General features: G+C 43.3%; 1 protein-coding gene and 1 pseudogene across 4 annotated transcripts in view; one reads left to right on the forward strand and one right to left on the reverse strand.

Annotated features, from left to right (window-relative positions):
* Positions 1-8,706, reverse strand: part of ITSN2 (intersectin 2) — a 115,495-nt gene extending 106,789 nt beyond the window's left edge. For 3 of the 4 annotated variants that reach the window (XM_028514540.2, XM_036027723.1, XM_028514541.2), the window contains exon 1: positions 8,164-8,293. The gene's annotated coding sequence lies outside the window, so the exon portion shown is untranslated. Of the gene's footprint in view, positions 1-8,163; positions 8,294-8,590 lie in introns of those variants that run through there. The other variant, XM_036027720.1, reaches the window with a different exon arrangement.
* Positions 8,707-16,344: 7,638 nt separating this feature from the next.
* LOC114498547 lies at positions 16,345-16,845 on the forward strand (annotated as a pseudogene).
* Positions 16,846-20,961: the final 4,116 nt, after the last annotated feature.

Genomic DNA, 20,961 nt, shown 5'->3' on the forward strand with positions numbered 1-20,961 from the left:
AAAGCTTTAAAAATATATACAAATATGTACTTACCATTATGAAAATAAAAACAGCAGCCAACAATTACTGAATACTTATCAAAAGCCAAGCCCTACACTCAGGCCTTTCCACGTTATCATTGTTTTCATGATTATCAGGGCCATTTTAGAAGGGTGGATGGCCCAGGGCCCCTCGGCAACCACGAGGCCAGCCCAAAACAAGTAACATTTGAAAGGAGCACTCACTGTACAAATTTTCACAGTGCCCTTGAGAATGTTCAGAAATGGTTTTTGAAACTGAATTTTAATTATTTCAGAAAAGAAAGTAACAGTGGCCCTGACCCACCCTTTCCCTCCACCCACAGTCAGAGCAGCCACCCTCGATAACCCAACCAAAAGAAAAGCTTGATTATTATAGTTACATTTATGGAGAATTTATTATGAGAGGGTCACATTAGACATATTGTATATTATCTCTTCATCCTCATAACAACCCTATGGGTAAATATTATGAAATCTCTACTTTTTAAAGAAGAGAAAACTGAAGCCTAGTGAAATTGTTATATTCACAAAGCTAATATAAGGCTAAACTGGAACTAAAATCCTAATCGGACAGCAAAAGCCATGTTCCTAGCCATAATGTACTAGAAATCATGTACAGTAATTCATATGTAATAACAGGTGGGTAGGAGATGCTAACATGTGTCTTTGGTTGCTGGACTTAGAATGACTTTTTCCTCCTTTTTTCCCCCTATTTTACAAAGTTTCTTCAATCACTATGTATTATTGTCATAATGAAAAAATTATACTCCATAATGAGAAATAAAGAGGAAAAGAATTTGGAAAAATACTTTAAATGACAAATAAATTATACTGTTAATATATAAAGGGCTTACCCATTCTTCTTTAAGACCAGCAAGCAGTATACCTCAAAATTAAACCAGTACATTGTGAGAATGATGTCTTTTATCACAGCTGGAGGAACACAAACATGATGAAGCCCCGAGAGAAAAGTAGTTGAGGTCTAATGCGTTAACAGTCAGGGACAGGTGTGAATGGAACCTGAAGTCTTCAAAGACAAAAGCTTCAGGGTTCATCCCCACCCCCCCAAGGCTTCCAGTTCACCAAGGTCCCTGGGCATTTTAGAATCTTATCTCGATGACATCAGGACACTCCAACTTCCCCCATTACGTTGGAAAAGGGGGAAGTCAGATGAGAAATTGAGCCCTGTTTCATAAGAAGAAATCTAGAAGGAAAATTAAGATTTTTCTGAATACTAGAAAAGGTATACTGGGAAGAGAGGGATTTATTTCATCAGGATTTACCCAGAGGCAAGATTAACAATCCCCAAAACCACTCTAAATAACATAGTGTTCCTAGAATGTGAAATTTCCACGTCTGTTTTCACTCAGTTTTAGTCTCTAGGCTGCCCCCCGCCTTTGTCCCTCCTTCCCCACTGGCCTTCAAAGCCCAGTTCCAATGTTACTTCCTTAGTGTAAGTATCCCTATTTTACTATATACTTGGGAGGCTGATTATTTTCCTGATATCACTATGCACACCTTTCATTCAAATCAACAAATATGTACCGAGTCATTAGATGTGTAACATCTGTCCTGGCTGGTGTGGCTCGGTGGACTGAATGCCAGCCAGGGCCGCCGGTTCAATCCCCGGTCAGAGAATACGCCTGGGTTGAGGGCCAGGTGCCCAGCTGAAGGCCTGCAAGAGGCAATTGATTGATGTTTCTCTCGCACATTAATGTTTCTCTCCCACATCAATGTTTCTCTCCCTCTCTTTCTCCCTCCTTTCCTCCTCTCTAAAAAATAAGTATCTTTTTAGAAAAAGTATTAAAGCAGGAAATGGAAGTTAGACCTACTTAAAATTCTGTAAGTGCTATAAGTATAAAGGACAAAAGATGGGCACTTAACTTTGCCCTGGTCAACTAGATAGCTGTTAGCTGAGAAATTCCAGAGAAAATGACTCCTAAACCGAGTAATGAAGAACAAGAGGTATGTACAAACCAGTGGGCTAGGAAGAGAAAAAAGATGTTCAAGAATTGGGAGCAGGAATGGACAAACACAGAGGAAAAAGCTGTTTGAGAATGTGAAAGACAATGCCAAAGGACTGTGTAAATGGAACTAAAAAAAAAGTGCCTATTTCATAAGTATTTTTAAAAATTAAATGAGTTAATAAATATAATAAATTAAAACAGTGTTATACACAGGAGGTGCTATAAAAATCTATAAACAAAACTAAAAAACAAACCTGAAAAAAATTTACACTTATATGGCAAAGAGTCACTATTCTTAACAAGTAAGGAATTCTTAGAAATAACCAAGGGATGAACACGCCAAGGACGTGAGAAAAGTGCCTCCCTTCTCCCACTAGGTTTTCAGCACTTACTGCACACAGAGAATGACGGTTATGCAAGCCTTCCCAAGTCTGCATCCTTCTCGGCAAATTTCATTAATCTTGAAATTCTCACTTATAGTCACTGAAAGAATTCTATACTCACTAAATGTTACATAAGTTGTAAGATGTATTAACTTGACCTACTTAATTCTTATATTTATGTGGTCAAGTGTGAAGGAGGAGTAGGGTGGTAAGAAGGGTCCAAATAACTATGACAGCCTGTTTCACCAAGAAGAAATGATAAAGCAACAATTATCAGTGTCCTCCAAACTAGAGCCTGCTAGGTCGTTATCTATGCAGGATCTGAAATTTGACATTGCAGACCATTCTTTCCCATTATCGACCTCACACTAGGCAAGCACTCTCCCCAGTAAGTGGAAGTTATTTAAGCACCTTGATTCTAAGACTTTGAAGAGATAATCCAAAACCCCAGTAGGTTTTGTTTTGTGTTTTTGTTTGTTTCTTTGTAAGAGAGAGAGAGCTCTTCTTTCTTTAGGCTGTTTTTGGTGCCTCCACCCCCAAATTAGGGAGATTAAAAGGCAGATTCTTTGTTCAGAGATAATATTGTGGGTCAGAAGGAATTCCAGTGAAGATGGTGGCATAGGCAGACACGGCTTGCCTTGCACAACCACAACAAAATTACAACTAAAGTATAGAACCACCAACACTTGGAACCAACAGAAATCGAGTTGAATGGAAGCCTGTGAACTATGGAATTAAAGAAACCACTTCCATCCACACTGAGCCTGCAGATTGGTGCCATATCTGAGACTCCATCCACCTGGCTAACACTCTTTGACCCGCCTTGGGAATCCCCAGAGACCCCATCCAACTTATGGGCCCACCCAAGCTGTTTTTCCATATGAATGGTGAGTTTTGGTTCCTGCTTCATAACTTCCTAAATCCTCTCAAACAAGCAGCAGCTGGCCTCAGTGAGCCCCAGGCCTGGCACTAGCAGCAGCCAGCCTAGATTCACAATTTAGCTTCCCCTGGGAATCTCCAACTACAGCACAAGTAGCAGCCATCTCACATTGCTTTATAACCCAGGCAGGGTGGCCCTGGGCAAAACACAGGTGGGGTCTGATCTTAGCCTGAAACACCTGGGAAACCCCAGGGCCAGCGCACCCAGTGGATAACTACAGACCATGCAGGAGTACCACCACCCTGCCCCTGCACAGCTGACCCTCCATGGAAGGCAGACGTTGGAGGCTGGTGGTCAGTGATCACAGTCAATCCTTGCAGCTGACTGGCCTGGGTAAATGTCTCCCATTGATCTGCCAACAGCAACCAAGGCTCAACTACAAGAGGGAGTACTCAGCCTACAGAAAGGGTGCACCTCGAGTACACAGCTTGGGTGATAGGGGAAGCTGTGCCACTGGACCCTACAGGACACCTACTGCATTAGGCCACACTACCAAGCCATGGAGTCAAAGCAGCTCTGCCTAATACACAAAAACAAACATAAGGAAGCTCCCAAAACAAGGAGACAAAGAAACATGCCCCAAATGCAAGAAAAGATCAAAACTCCAGAAAAAGGGCTAAATGAAATGGAGATAAGCAATCTCAGATGCAGAGTTCAAAACTGTTCATAAGGATGCTCGAGGAAGTTAGTGAGGACCTTAACAGCATGAAAAAGATCCAGTCAGAAACAAAGGATACGCTAATTGAAATAAAGAACAAATTACAGGGAAACAAGAGTAGAGTGGATGAAGCTGAGAAGCAAATCAATGATTTAGAACATAAGGAAGCAAAAAATCAATCAACCAGAACAAGAAGAAAAGGGAACTCCAAAAACGAGGACAGTGTAAGCAACCTGTGGAACAACTTTTTAAGCAATACAACATTCCCTTCATATAGGGGTGCCAGGAGAAGAGAAGATAAAAAAATTGGAAATCTGTTTGAAAAAATAATTCAAGAAAAGTTTCCTAATTTGGTGAAGGAAATAGACATTCAAGTTCAGGAAGCACATAGAGTACCAAACAAGATGGGGTGCAAAGAAGCCCGCCCCAAGACACATCATAATTAAAATGTCAAACAGAGATGGGAGGGAGGGGAGGGAGAATGGGTGAAGAGAGAGGGGAGTAAGAAGTACAAATAAGTAGTTACAGAATAGTCATGGGGATGTAAAGTACAGTATAGGAAAGGAAAGGGAGCAGCCAAAGAACTTACATGCATGACCCTTGGACATGAACAAGGGTATGGGGATTGCCTAAGGGAGAGGGGGTTGCGGGGTGGAGGGGGGCAAATGGGAAAAAAAGAAGACAACTGTAACAGCATAATCAATAAAATATAATATAAAAAAAGATTGTGGGTCAGTCCTACTCTTTTCAGCCTTCATGTATGGACTGTTTTGAAGCTAAGATTAAAATTTAAGGGCAAAAAAGCTAATTTTTTATCTTTTGCTAAGTTAAAAAGATTTTTTAAAAAAGGAGTAGGCTAGTTTATTTTGAAATATGTCGCTAAAGCAAGTTGGAAAAATAACAGGTATGATTTCTTAAGTAATATATTAAGCGGTGGTCACTGTGCTGTGCACTTCATATTATGTACAACAATACTATGACCCAAGTGCTATTACCATCATCTCCACTTTACAGATCAGGAAACAAGCATAAAGAATTAAAATAAGGATTATATGACCATTTGGTGTTGGATCTGGGAGCTTGAAAGTCTGTACCCTTATCTACTGTAGTAATGATGAAGATAAATAAAATTTTTATTAAACCACGTATACTTTTCTGAAATGAATAAGCATTAGCAAAGAAAATGATCTAGAAAATATGAAAACAGTTGCTTAAATGAAACAAGTTAAATGTCTGGTAATACTTCCCTACATGTCTACCATAACCACTGCTGAATACCTCCACAAGTAAATAAATCACTCAGTGTCTTGACACAGCTGAGAAATTACTTTGAAGTGAATTTCTCAAAATACTACTACACATTTGCAAATGAAATATGCTGTCCTCTTGGCATTGTAAAAATACATTATTTTTTGATGCATTCACTGTCCTATTTTTGCCCCGCTTCCTCCCCTCCTCCCCCACTTCCTCTCTGCCTTCAGATCCTTGAGACCAGTTCAGTTCCTCCTTCTCAAGAACACCTCCTGGCACTCTGACCACAGGGCTCTAACATCAGTCTCTGTGCTCTGTAGTTACAGGATGGTACCAAGTCAAAATGAACTCAAGTAAAAAATACAGCATCTCTCCTGCATCTTCATTTCTAGATCTATTCATTTACACAATTCTAAAGATCTTCCCACTTCACACCTGGAATCCTGGCTTCGACAATTAGTACACGAAAAGAGTCTGCCTTTTGCTTTTTAGCCTTTTTCCAGAAACAGTGATTCCACAAAATTTTCCACAAATAAGGTATTAAAAAGATCAGAATAAAAATAAACAAGCAATGCACTGTTAGATGGTAATAAATATATCACATTTTAGTAATATAATTATTCTGAATAATTTCTGAAACTTGTTAGTACAAATGCTTTATAAGTAAACATAGTATATAAAAATGCTAATTACCTATCGATGAACTAATGGGTCCTTTCATTCATTTACTCAACAAATATTTCTTGAATGCCCAACAGGTTCTTTAAAAAAAAAAACTTCTGAACTAAGATGAGTGGGCCAGATAACTGCACAGGTGCTGAAGTTGGAAGGACTTGGTTTGAAACCTGGCTCAGAGACCGGGAGTAGTCAGTTACCCTGCAGGTTAACATTTCACTTATCTATTTGATGGGAGGAAAATAACTACTCACAGTCCTTGTGAGCTTTAAATGACTCTGTAAAACAGCACAGGAACTAGTATGAGGTAAGTGACAAGCATGGTAAACAGATCTTAAATATACACATATAAAGTATATGTAAAATAAATGACAGGCCTGGCAAACATAGTTCAGTACTGAAGAAAGTCATTAAAGGAGATGGCCAATAAATGTTCTGTCTTACTAGAGAGAAGGGAATTGGTGAAACTTTACTTTAAAGATACATTAAAAATAAAAATCCTAAGGTTATATAAGAAATTTTCCAGTTTTTAAAAGAAAGAAATATTGAGTATATAGGGTGAAATGACCGAACAGTCAAGATAAGAAAGAAGGAAAAGAAGAGGCACAAAGAAAACATGGAAAGCTGCTGAGTTTGGGTGATGGGCATAGAGTGGTTCTTTATACCATTTTATTTTAGTGAAAATATAACCTTTTAAAGTATAATCACAACCCCAGAGCACGCCTGACACATTTCCTCAGATTCAAGCGAGATCAGGATGATAGCCTTGAGATACGCTGAACTAACAATAGCACCTCCCTGCTCAATAATGCAGTGCAGGTCAAGTTTTCTCAGACAATTCTACCTTTCACTATAAAGGTGAGCAAAAGGAACACTTACACGCATTAAAGAGTAATTAATGCTGCTCATTAACATTATGTTAAAACAGCAGCATCGCACATTGTTTCCATGTCCTTCAAAAGCATGAAATTCTGCTTGTTCTTAAATGAAGCTTTTAAACAACAACTTCCACCTTACATACTTTTTAAATGACAACAGCTATATGTTGATCATATCTCAATAAAGCTAGGGGAGAAAGAAATTACAAGGGAATCGTAGGCACAGTCAAAAAACCTAAAGATGTGCACAGAGTTGCTACTACCTCCACATTTTGAGGGGCATCATTATTAATTTATGTAAAGGTGATGTTTCTACATCGCGTTCAGGTTTTATCACTGATTAACAATGCAGGAAACCTGCACAGGGAGAGAGGCAGAAAATTTTCTTAAGAGGCTTAAGGAGCTTAACCTACAGAGTCTATGCTCCCTAAATTAAGCTGACTAAAAAAAGCACCTCGCCTATTTCTGGGTGAGCAAGTAAACACCAGTAACAAACTACAGCATTTAGTAAGGCAATCCTTTTTTATCTTCACCTCAATTCCTATCATAAAGTGGTTACTTCTGTTAAAAATGTTCCTATTCCAAAATGAATGCAAGCCCCAAATGAAGCACGGAAGCCATAAGCAATCATTTCACGACAACGCACAGCATCTTTCTACAGAATGCAAAGCCATCTGTAGTTTCAGCCTCGGTTTACCTACTTACCCCGCACCTGCAGGTGTCTTTTAAAAAAATAATAATTCGCAATAAACTTTACTGGGGTCTAAGAGGCTGCCATCTCTCCGTGCTTCCTGTATACCCTGGGAAGTCAATAACGCTGACGTCAAATTGTAGCATTTCCCAACTTTGGTTTAAGGCGAGCGGTGGACGCCGGGCATCCACCCGCTGGCCTCTCCGGACTCGGGCGAGTTTGACGCACCGGGATGCGGCTCACCTGATTCTGCACCAAGCATTACCAAGAAGAAGGGAAACTAATTCCGGGGAAAGAAAATGGGTCCCCGAGCAAGCGTGCAGCAGCCCCGAAGGGATCTGTCCTGCCGTCACCCCAAAAGCGAGGGGGCCATGCCCCGCCCCCCGCCCTCGGCGGCGTCCGCACCTGCCCGGAAGGGCCGCAGCCGGGGCTCGGCGCCCAGAAGGGGCAGCCCGGCCCTGGCCCCTCGGCGTCCCCCGGCCCCGCGGCGGGGGAAGGACCTCTGAAGGCAGGAACCGGAGGCTTCCGCCCGGCGCCGCCAAACCCGCCAGAGGCCTAGCGCCGGGGCAGCCCCGGCTCCCGCGGACGCGTCCGCACGCCGCCCGCGCCCGTCCCCGTCTGCGGAGCCCTCCGCGGCCGGAGCGACTGCGCCCGCACCTGCCCGGCGCCCCGCCGCCGGCTGGCCGCCGCTTCACCCACCTGGCGCCTCCGCCGCGCCTCCAGCACGTCACGGCGCGACCCCGCGCCCCTCGGCACCGGCGGCGCGGGTGCGGGCGGGCGTGGGGAGAGCCTGCTCGGCCGCCGCCGGGTTCGTCGCCGGGCCGCCGACAGCGAACCTGTTGCGCAGCCCGTCACGGCCGCTCGCGCGTCGCGGCGCCGCCTCAGCCCCACAACAACATGGCGGCCGCAGCCTCCGCAGGAAGCCGGGGGGCGGGGAGGCAGGCGACGGGCCTGGCGGCTGACAGTCGGCCGGCCCGCCCGCGCCGGGCGCCGACTCCCCACCCTCGCGGGCTCGAAGTGGGCCGCGGCGAGGCTCTGCACCCCCAAACACTCGCTACCCCTTGGGTCTGACCCTGTCCCCTGGAAGCCCGGACGCGCAGCCCGTCACGGAGCTGCGACGACCCACCTGGCTCCACCTCCCCGAGGTGACTTGTCGAGGTTGGGTGGTGCTTTTCCTGCCGCCAGAGACCCCGAGGTTTTGGGGAGCTCCGAGCATCCGGCACGGCCCTGCGGCACGCGGGCCGGGGCGCTCTCTGGAGCCTTCTCATCCTCGGGGGTTTCTTTGGGAGCCCGAGCCCCTGGGCGCGGGCCAGTGCGGTGGGGGGTGGTCCTTCCCACCCTAGCTCCTGGGTCTGCTACAGGTCTCGGGGCCTTCCCCGGTAACCCAGGAAGGCTAACCGTGCCCCCTGTCATCCATCCAGCGTTCCTCACCTGCCTCCCCGACACACAGAAAAAGGCCAACAAGGTTGGGGCGTCCCTACCCCCGTCCATACTGGAGAGCAAACCCCCCACCCCCCACTGGGCAGTAGGAACACGTGGGTCTCTCCCCCGACGCCACTACCTGCAGCCCTGCAGTAGCTGCACATTCTCCCCCACCCCAGGGCCGCAGGACAGCGCCTGGTCTCTCACAAAGGACCACATTCAACTGGTGTCACCTCCCTGCATGAAGGGCTGGCCCTGGACACCGTGCTCCTGTAGGAGAAAGGCTTTCTGTTACTGGGGTTGGAGGAGGAGTTCCTACAGGCATAACAAATGGGGTCCAAGGCCCAAGGTTTCTGTTGGAGTGTAGAGGCAGAGTGGGGGCTGGGCTGGTGTTCAGAACTCAGACCCTGGTGACTCACGTTGGTGGTGGAGGAATCGGTGCAGGTCACGTGATTCCGTGGCTTCCTTTCATTCCCTCACTTGCTAAGGTAGGTAGGTGTAGGTAGGTGTAGGTAGCGCGGTGGGCTGGGCCGGAGGGGGATGACTCCAAAGCCCAGGCCTGTGCGAACTGGCCGGTCGACTCATGGGAGGAACTTAGCCAACATCGATGACGATAAACAGGCTTTTCCCGCTCTCGCACTCAGCGTTTTTCCTAACTCTTCGATTAGGACCTGACCGAGACCTGACAGACAGGTCCTGAGCTTCAGTGACACACAGAGGCCTGACTCCTTGGTATTCGTCTAGGAGGTCCCTTATCTGCTGGGACCGGTCGATCTGCAAACAAACCAGCCAAGCTAGGGGCAGCGCTTGGGAGCACATGGTCTCATTCTCATGGCAGACATCCGCAGTTAATTGTGCTGCTTCCTCTTAGAGCCCGTACTCAAGAGTCTAAGCTTCCGTATTCTTCTCAACACAGTGCTCCAGAGAGTTGGACTGTAAGGTGAAAGCTATTTTTTGTTTGTTTGTTTGTTTCTGATAGGCAAAGAGCCAGCCTCCATTTCCCTCCCATCATTTGGTCAATGTCATTTGTGTTTCTGGGTTCTGCACTTGGTGCAATTCATTCTTTGAGTCCTCTTTCTGAAGGAGGTGCCAAATCATTGGTGGGACAGAAACGAAGTTTGTGGCTAGGAATGTTTATACAGAAATAAAGGAAAAGCCCTGGCTGGTGCGGCTTGGTGGATTGAGCACAGGCCTGCAAGCTAAAGGGTCGCTGGTTCAATTCCCAGTCAGGACACATGCCTGCGATGCAGGCCAGGTTCCTAGTATGGGGTGCATGAAAGGTAACCACACATTGATATTTCTCTCCCTCTCTTTCTTCCTTCCTTCCCCCCTCTCTAAAAATAAATTAAAATCTTTAAAGAAAAGAAATAAAGAAAAAAAATTTTTAAAGACTCCCTAAAATAAACCCAAAAGCTAACAACCTGTGATGGAAACTGGTGTCCTGTATACAGTTAGGAGGCTATGGTATCCCAAGCACTGAAGCAACTGTATTCCAGGGTTCCCTTCAGAACTTTAAGGCCAGTTTGTCCTTCCTGTCCATTCAGTATCTATGATTCACATGGGTGATACACCCACCAGCCTAGTCCTTTGACTTCATCTTCTCCTAGGGCAAACCTGGGAACTTCTGTCTCTTCTTAGTCTTTCCCGGAGTCCACCACTTCTTGCTGATCTCCAACACAACCGGAGATCAGACACCTGGGGGGACCAAGTCCTACTTAGGACAGGTAGACATACCTGTCAAGTCTGAAGAAGATTAGAAATTACTGTAGGATGAGAAGGTTGAGAGGCCAGTGAGGGGACTAGCTTTGTTACATTTCTCTTCCCCTATTTCTGCCACAGTTGGGGCTAGATTCTGAGGCCTGCTGCTGGTAACCTGCTGCAGGTAACCTGCTAACCAGGGGAGCATTTCACTTCAGTCTGCTTTCCTTCCCTGCACGGACCATCCCCTGCCCCCGACCATACGTGTCCTTTGCTCTATCATTCTCCCTCAGTTTTCTTCACCCCATTCCTACCCAGTCTGCCCTCTGTGTAATACATTGTTTTCTCATGCTGCTCTCAAGATTTGCACTTTATCTTTGGCTTTCAATAATTTGACTGTGATGTACATCAGCATGAACTTTTTTAAAAAAACTGATTTTTACAGAGGGAGAGAGAAGGAGAAACATCAGTTTTAGGTGGTTCCACTTATTTATGCATTCAGTGGTTGATATTTGAATGTGCCCTGACCGTGGGTCAAACCTGCACCCTTGGCTTATCAGGCTGACACCCTGGACAACTGAGCTACCTGGCCAGGGCCAGCGTGGACTTTTTTGTATTCTGTTTGGTGTTCACTTACAGTCGTGTGTCTCTACATTTGTCTTTCTTCAAATTAAGAAAAATCTTAGCGATTATTTTTTAAATACTTCTGCCCCATTCTTCTCATCTCCTCTGGCATTCCAATTACAATGTAATTTTTTTTAGTTTTTAAACTTGTTAAATTTATTTTTAACAAGTTTAAAATATTGTATTAGTTTCAGATGTACAACATAGTGATTAGATGTTTATATACTTTACAAAGTGATCATCCTGGTAAGACTTGTACCCACCTGAAATGATGCATAGTTGCTACAAGACTATTGACTGTATTCCCTATGCTGTTCTTTACATCCCCATGACTCCTTTTATAACTGGCAATTTGCATTTCTTAATCCCTTTCACCTTTTTCACCCATTTCCCCAGTGCCTGTCCCGCCTGCAACCATCAGTTTGTTCTCTATAACAATGAGTTTGTTGGCTTATTTTGGTTTTTAGATTCCACATATAAATTAAATCATATGCTATTTATCATCCTCTGACTTGTTTCACTAAGAGTAATACCCTCTAGGTCTATCCATGCTGTCATAAATGGTAAGATTTCATTCTTTTTTGTGCCCTGGTAATATTCCATTATACACAAGGTCTATCCAGAAGGTATCTAGCCATGTAGTATGAAAAATAAAGACATTTATTGAAGAAGACACAAGATACAAGAAACATTGTACATAGGACAATGACGACTCTGTCCCCTTCAAAGTAGGCACCTTGGGACCTCACACAGTTCTCCCTGCCGCCATCAGCTGCCCCATTGTATTTTCCTGAATCTCATCAGTAGTCTGAAATCTCTTCCCTTTCAAAGGTGATTTTAGTTTTGGGAAAAGTCAGAGGTCACAGAGCACCAATTCTAGGCTGTAGGGCGGCTGAGTTACCTGAATGATTTGCTATTTCACCAAAAAACTCTGCATGAGATGTGATGCATGAGCAGGTGCATTGTTATGATGAAGCTGCCAATCACCAGTTGCCCACAGCTGTAGCCTTTTTAAATCATCTGAATAGTTTCCATGGAGGAATGTTTGAGCTTAATGCAAAATTTGATGGAGAGTTGTTGCTCTACTCAGTCATTTTGGATGTGATAGCCACACAGTACACATGCTCACTCAACACCATCTAATGCCCCCACTGACTAGTACAGTGAAGTTGTCATTGTTCACACATGCGCATTCCAGTCCACTCTCCTTGGCTGCCAGGTTACATTAATGTCACACAAACCATTCTCCTTATGTTAATAATGGCTGGACTTTTTCCGGACATACTTTGTATACACCACAATTTCTTTACCACTTGTCTATTGATGAACACATAGGATGCTGCCATATCCTTGCTATTGTAAATAATACTACAGTGAACACAGAGGTGTATATATCTTTTCAAATTAGTGTTTTGGATCTTTTTTAGGATAAATATCCAGAAATGGAATTGATAGGTCACATGGTAGTTCTAGTTTTAATCTTTTTGAGGAATCTCCATACTGTTCTCCCAAGTACCTGTATCAATTTATAATTCCACTAACAGTGCAAGAGGGTTTCCTTTTTTGTTTGTTGATTAATTGATGATCACCTTTCTGACAAGTGTGAGGAGATATCACATTAAGGTTTTAATTTGCGTTCTCCTGATGTGTAGTGATGTTGAGTGTCTTTTTGTATGTCTAGTGGCCTACATGTATGTTTAGCTGCTTAATATCATCTGGGGTTTATGTTAAATGTGCTCTATCTATGCATGTGTTCCACCACCGAACTCCAGACAAAGCTGGCCCTCCTGGCCCTCAGGGCATCTGGCGTAGTGAGTGGTGGGGATCTAAAGCTGTGCCCCATTTACCTTCTAACTTTGTAGGAGTGAATCGGATTCTACTGTCAGCAACTGTGCTTGCCAGACAGGGTATCTCTTCTGTTTTGTAGACAAAAACACAAACTTATAATCCCTCCATACCACCCATACACACACACACACACACACACACACTCTGTCACATTGATGCCATCCCTTCTGAGAAAGTTTTTCCCGTTTTAGTTTCTTTTTCCTCTCAAAACTCACATAGAAGAATAGAGGTGCTGACAGTGGTCCTTTGTGCATAAAAAACTAAAATCAGAGTCAACGTGGAAAACCAAGCTTAGGCTGCCCTAGTGTTTGACCTTAGGAGCAGACCAAAAGCAGGCCCAGGCTGGGTTGGGAAGTCAGGAAAGGCTTGAAGCTTCATTTGACATGTGTTTGCTGATTCCTATTTGATACCTGTTTTCATTCAGTAAGTAGTTATTAAGAGCCTATTATGTTCCAGCTACTGGAAGTAAAGAGTTAGCAAGGAATTATCACTAGTGGGGAGCAGGTGAGACTCAATTCAGAGTCAGATATGGTCAACAGCACAAGTAGGTTGCTGTGCTCTTAGCTTCTCGACCTCGCATGCCCTGTTTGGAGACTGTGGGCAGATGAGAAACGGAGGACGGGGAAACAGGAGTGACTTAGAAGAAAGAGGAGGGAAGGGAAATTCCCTAACATGGAGGAAGGAGTGTTCTCATTATTAGGCCACTTGTGTCAGGCAAAACTTGAGACTCTGGCTGAAGGCCCGAGACACCGGAAAGGCAGTACCAGGCAAGCTAGAGGGGAAGTTAGCCCAGACTTGGCCCTGGGCCACCATGGCAGGGTGGAGCCGAAGGCCCTGGACAGGACATGCTCATTCATGACTAAAGCACCAGGGGCTTCCAGTCTGGCAGGTGTAGCTCAGCAAAAGAGAATCCAGCCTGTATTCAGGAGTCAGACTGCTTCCTGTCTGGCAGATTTGCTCAGCTGTCTGTTTAGTTTATTGTTGCTGTCTCCAGCACAAACTTGGAGTGGTACCAGTTCCCTTCTTGTACGTAATAACCTAACTAATATTTATTTGGCATTCTGCACTTGACAGAGTAATTTTGTCATTTAATTCTCACAACAATCTTGGGAAGCAAGGTAAAGTTCTGTTTGTGATCATCAAATTTTGGTTGGTACAAAGAAAAAAAAGGTAAAATCAGGTATCAGCCTGGTGCTGAGAATTTTCCCGTGCCAAGTTGTTTTGATTTTCTTTTTCTCATTTAATAGAGAAATACAGGTCATAGTATTCTGGGTTCAGATAGCAACAATGTTTTAGTTTAAACTATATAGTGAGTCAGACAGATCACTTATACAGCTTGGCCCAGTCTGGATGGACAAACGTTTTTATTTCCAGTATTGCCAGTTTCTTCTCCCTAAGTAAGATATCTTGAGCCAATAAATTGTAAGAAGGATAACTGCCCCTACCCTAGCTTCCACCCCAACTCTTGGGAGAGAGAGATGGAGTAGGCGTCTATGCTCTGGTGCCAGAGCACTAGAAGAGCGTAGACCCAGGCAAGTGGGAGGCCACATTTTGCTTGAAACTTGTCCTGTCTTGACTTCCCAAGAACCAGATGAACATCTAAAAATTAGAGCAATGAAATCACTGCCCCAAATGGGGTCAGCTCCACAAGTTGTTTGCCATCCTCATTTACCCTCGGGACGACTGACCGGACCAGGGGAATTTTCTGCCTGCCTTGGGGCTCAGATGGAGGTTGGGGTTGGGTGCTTGGTGCTGTTTGCCATGTCTGTTTTTTACCCTTTTGTGTTGTGTATCCAATAAATAGATATTTGTTTTGTTTTGTTTTCTAGTACCTGTAATTTAAAAGTACTTAATTCAGTAGAACCACATAGAAGTTCAAGAGAAAACAAAAATAGACTGTTTGCAAATTAATTTAACCTCAGAAGCTGTTCCTCAACAGGTAGATATTTTTGGCTTTTTTCATAAATAAAAAACTATAGGACTTGAACAAAGCCATTCAGCCATAAGTGCTGAGAATGGCTAGTATCCAGTTCTATCACTTAACCATCACCACCGCCACTGTTTGCTGAGTACTCCAGGCACTCATCTCTGTAGACTCTCTTATCCTTAAGATAACAGTGTATGGCAGGTATCCAAACCTCATTTCACAGATGAAGAAACTGAAGTTTAGAAAAACTCAATCATTTTTTCCACAGTCCCATATTTAGGGAGTAGAAGAGCTAGAGTTTGGCTCTTGATTTCTATGACTATCTAGTCTATGCTCTTTCTGTTCTATGATTAATTCCTCTGTATTACAGCATCAATAATTTCTTAGTTTTTATATTAAATACACATAAGTAAAAGCTTCCAGAGTAATTTATCTTGGAGAACAGTTACCCAATATACGAAGATGCAAAATAGTAGGTCAAGTTCTCCTCTACAGTCAGACGCCCTGTGTGATCCTCCTGGGTCTTGTGATTGTTCCTTCTGCATGTCACGCGCACCCTGTTCTCTGTGCTGGCCTTGGATTTCAGGGTGCCACTTACACAGCCCTATTAGAGTCCTTCAAGAGTCTGTCATATAAATAAATAACTCTTTAGAGAAGAGAATCCACCTGCTTGTTTGAAGAGGAATGGCAGCAATGGCCGTAAAGATGTACACTGAGTCTGACCAATGTGAGCCATAATAACAAATTAAATAAACATCTCCCATTCAGGACCAACCACATTGACCTAGGGTACCTTGGTAAGGTCAGATTATTCAAAATACTTAGAAAAGCTTCATTACATTCCAAATAGGCAATTTAAGGAAAATAAAATCTTCTTAATGCCTGTGTCTGATTTTCAGTTCTGTGAAATGATCTTATCTGATTACAGACCATTTTTTCTTCATTACTGAGGTATAATTTGCAGGTGGTAAAGTACACACACCATAAATTTGCCAGCTTCTAGATTTTATGTAAGTAGAATCATATACCCATCTGTGCTTGGCTTCTTTTGCTCCATGTTGTAGATAGTCCATTTTGAAGCAACAGAATTTTTATCACATTTTGAAATAGTCTTCCTAGAATTTAACTCATTTGTGGGAGGAGAAATTTTAAAGGTTTTAGACTAAATCTTTTTTTTTAATTTTCACCAGAAGATGTTTTTTCTTTGCTTTTAGAGAGAGAGGAAGAGAGAGAGAGGGAGAGAAACATTGTTTGGTTGCCTCCTGTACGAACCCACACCCTAGGTGTGTGCCCTGACTGGGGCTCAAACCCACAACCCTTCAGTTTACAGGATGGCACTCCGACCACCTGAGCCACACTGGCCAGGACTAGACTAAATCATTTTGAAAAGATTGCTTGTTGCCTTCTCGGGGGTCATGATGGGCAGCAAGATGGTGTCTGCTGGCAGGGTCATTCAGATAGTCAAGCCACTTACTCCATTAATAAGTTTCCCAAACAGGAGAAACCACTCTAAACCCATTGTATCAGAAGTTCTGAGGTCAGCAGGACTACCATCCCACACTTCCTCAATTTCACAGCATTTTAAGGGAAGTAAATCACCAGAATGGCTGATGCATCAGGTCTGCCAGACACTGCAGAAATAATAAAAACACTACCTCAGAAATATAGAAAGAAACCTATGTCTCAAGAAGAAACTGAATTTATCCAATGTGGAGGTCCAGAATAATCACTGACGCTGGCTTCTGTTTGTTATTGGACAAAAGAATATTCTTTATAATAAAGGACTTCCAAAATGACAACTGAGAAATTACATGTTATTAAACAACTTTAATAAATATGTTGTAAACAAGAAAACTTAGAAAATTTAGATGGATGCTTATATTTCATAATTTATGTATCTTGCTCAGCTTCTCCACAAGCTTACCTAATTATTTATGTATTTATGCTCATTAAAGTACACATTTAATAAAATAAATAGAGTGCCTGTCTGTTATCTCATTTTCATCAAGAAGTACTTAATGATGACTTCTGGTCAAGATGGTGCGTAGGTAAAAATGGCTCACCTCACAAAACCACATCAAGATTGCAACTAAAATACACAACAACCATCACTCAGAACAGACAGATACTGAGTTGAATGGAGGTCTGACAACTATGGATTAGAGAAACAACATCCAGACTGGTTGGTGGAGTGGAGATGTGGAATGGGCCAGTCCCACATCCAGGTGTGGTGGAGGAAAACTCAGGAGGGCTGTCTCAGGATCAAGGAGTCCCAGCCCCACATCAGGCCTCCCAGCCCAGGGTTCAGTGCCAGGAAGATAAGTCCTTATAACTTCTGTCTGCATAAACCAACGGGGATTGAGTCAGTGGAAGAAACTTCTGGGATACCAAGCAGTGCCTCTTAAAGAACCTACACATGGACTTGCTCAAACTCGCTCCCTCTGTGCTCCAACACCAGGATAGCAGTTTGAAAAACACCAGTGGAATTACAGGGAGAAACTGAAGTGTCTGGTATCAAGGTGAGAGCTAGGGTCAGCTTTCTCTCAGACAGAAAGGCAGGCAGAAGCTAATGTCCCTTTCTGAACTCTCCCCCCACAGAACCACAGAGTCACAGAGCCAACAGCCTGGTGCCATATCTGAGACTCCATCAACCTGGCTAACACTGTTTGCCCCACCCTGGAGATCCCCAGAGACTCAGTCCTACCCAACTTATGGGCTCACCCAAGCTGTTAACAGAGACTTTTCCATATGAATGGCTGGTTTGGCTTATGCTTCACAACTTCATAAATCCTCTCAAACAAGCAACAGCTGGCCTAAGAAAGCCCCCAAATCCCATACCTCTTGCTTAGTGGTCCTAGGTCTGGCACTAGCAGCAGCCGGCCTAGATTCAAAGCTTGGCTTTTTCTGGGAATCCCCAAGTCCAGCACAAGTAGCAGCCATCTCAGATTGCTTTATAGCTCAGACAGGGTGACCCCAGGCATAACACAGGTGGGGGCTGATCTTGGCCTATACCACCTGGGAAAACTCAGAGCCACAGACCACATTGGAGCACCACCACCCTGCCCCTGCACAGCTGATCCTTCATGGAGGGTAGAGATTGGTGGTCAGTGGTCTCAACCAGTCCTTGCAGCTGACTGGCCTGGGTAAATGTCTCCCATAGATCTGCCAACAGCAACCAAGGCTCAACTACAAGAGGAGGGAATACTCAGCCCACATAAAGGGTGCACCTCAAGTACACAGCTTGGGTGATAGGAGAGGCTGTGCCCTCCCCTGGATCCTACAGGACACCTACTACATTAGGCCACACAACCAAGACAGGGAGTCATAGCAGCTCTACCTAATACATAGAACCAAACACAGGGAAGCTGCCAAAACAATTAAACAAAGAAACATGGCCCAAATGGGAAAAAAAGAAAAAAACAGATCAAAACTCCAGAAAAAGAGCTAAACAAAATGGAGATAAGCAATCTATGAGATACAGAGTTCAAAACTGTGTATAAGGATACTCAAGGAACATAATGAGGACCTCAGCAGCATAAAAGAATTTAGTCAGAAACAAGGGATACACTAATTGAAATAAAGCACAATTCACAGAGAAACAGCAGTAGAGTAGTTGAAGCCGAGAACAAATTAATGATTTGGAACATAAGGAAGCAAAAAACAACCATGCAGAGCAATAAGAAAAAAAAAGAATCCAAAAAATGAGGGTAGTGTAAGCAGCCTCTGGGACAATATCAAGTGTTGTAACATTTGCATCACAGGGGTGCCAGATGAAGATGACAAAATTCAAGAAATTGGAAATCGATTTGAAAAATAATGCAAGAAAAGTTTTCTAATTTGGTGAAGGAAATAGACATGCAAGTCCAGGAAGCACATAGAGTCCCAAACAAGGTGGATGCAAAGAAGCCCACCCCAAGACACATCATAATTAAAATGCCAAAGATTATAGATAAAGAGGGAATCTGAAAAGCAGCAAGAGAAAGGAAGTTAGTTACCTGCAGGAGAGTTCCCATAAGACTGTCAGCTGATTTCTCACTCTGCAGGTGATAAGGGATTTGCAAGAAATATTCAAAGACATGAAAAGCAAGAACCTACAGCCAAGATTGCTTTCCCCAGCAAAGCTATCATTTAGCATTGAAGCACAGATAAAGAGCTTCTCAGACAAGAAAAAACTAAAGGAGTTCATCATCACCCAATCATTATTATATGAAATGTTAAGGGACTTACTGAAGAAAAAGAAGATCAAAACTATGAACAATAAAATGTCAATAAATACATATATATCGACAATTGAATCTAAAAAACAAGCTATGCAAACAAGAAGAACAGAGACAATCATGGATACATAGAATGTTTTGATGGTTGCCAGATGGGAGAGGGTTATGGAGGAATGAGTGAAGAGGTGAGGGGGATTAAGAAGTACAAATAGGTAGTCACAGAATAGCCATGGGGATGTAAAGTGCAGTATAGGAAATGGAGGGGCCAAAGAACTATACGCATGACCCAGAGACTTGAACAACGGTGCGGGGACTGCCTGAAGGAATGGGGTGCTGTGTGGAGGAGTGCAAAGGGGTATAAATTGGGGAAACCATAGTAGCATAATCAATAAAGTATAATTTTAAAAAAGAAGTACTTAATGAAATCTTTTGTTTAAATATTGTACATCCATCTATCTGTTAATCCTTCACTTTGTTCCAAAAAATAATTCCAAATTCTTTCTATTGTTACACAAAGAATTTTCAATTCTATATATTGTAGAAAATGTCAGGATTGTTTTAGTACTTAAGAAAGTTGTTGACCAAACTCCCTGTGGAGGATACTGGCCAGCAGTATCCATTGCTGCAGATGCTCGTCGAAACACGAGAAAAACATACACATGGACAACTGAGTCCTGTGGAGAAATAGGTATGAAACAGCTACTGTCTCTAGTGGAGAGTGCCCTGAGTTGCCGCCTGAGTAGGCTTTTATTAAGAATACAGACACAGTTTGTGGATTACAGTCTGGCAGGGAAGATCAAAAAGAATAGGTAGCTTTCAAAGGTGCTGGTAGATCTCCTGCTGGGATTCTGGGCAGAGTTTGGGGTTTTATCACTTTAAAAGACTACAGAAATTAAAAGGCTAGTTTCCTTTCCTGCCTGTGCATTCATATTCTAATTTAAGAGCATCCTCCAGCAAGCAGCTCTCACAGGATCTTGCATATTCTATGTCCCAGGCCTGATTACCCGGGGGGGGTCCACCGACTCTGGTCTGGACTGCACCACCCCTGTTATTTCCGCAGGCCTGAGTTGGGCAGAGGAGACAAAGGCAGCCAGGAGACTTGGATTTCTCAAGGACTCAGGCTTTGACAAAGCCGAGGGGACAGGGGTCGATGTCAATCACCCCTTCATTTCCACAGTCCCCTGAGTCTCTTCCCTGAGGGCTCCACATGATCATGCCTGTCTTAGGTAATTCCTCCCTTGGGAAATCTTACCCATCATTGGCTAACTGATCAAGCATTGGAGCTCGGGCACAGAACAGGCAGCATTCATGCCAGGGAAATACGTTTTGTCTCCTTAGTGGCTCCTGGTCTGGAGGTCTCTCACTCAGCCTAAGTTGCAGGGAGTTATAGCTTCCTGAGACCAGGCAGGGCAGACCCCAACAACTCCCCATGTTCTTTTTCCTAAAATTCACTTTTTTATTCAGGAAAAGGGTGTAGGTTTTATTTTTATTTTCATTACTCAAACATTATATTGATAATTCTAAATAAACTGAAAATTACATCTAGATTCTAAATAATGCAGCTGCACCATTTCAACAACTCAAACTCCTTTCACTTTACTCTAGGACTTGTGTATATGGATGTATATTTATTATTTGACTGTAGTCATAGTGTAAAATGATTTTATTTTCAACTTCTTTTCCATTAATGTTATGTCATATTTTTAATAGTATATTTTCTATATTTTCCATATTTATTTTCTTAAACATGTTCATCCTATC

This window comes from Phyllostomus discolor, chromosome 6, assembly GCF_004126475.2.
Source record: "Phyllostomus discolor isolate MPI-MPIP mPhyDis1 chromosome 6, mPhyDis1.pri.v3, whole genome shotgun sequence".
Taxonomy (NCBI): Eukaryota; Metazoa; Chordata; class Mammalia; order Chiroptera; family Phyllostomidae; genus Phyllostomus; species Phyllostomus discolor.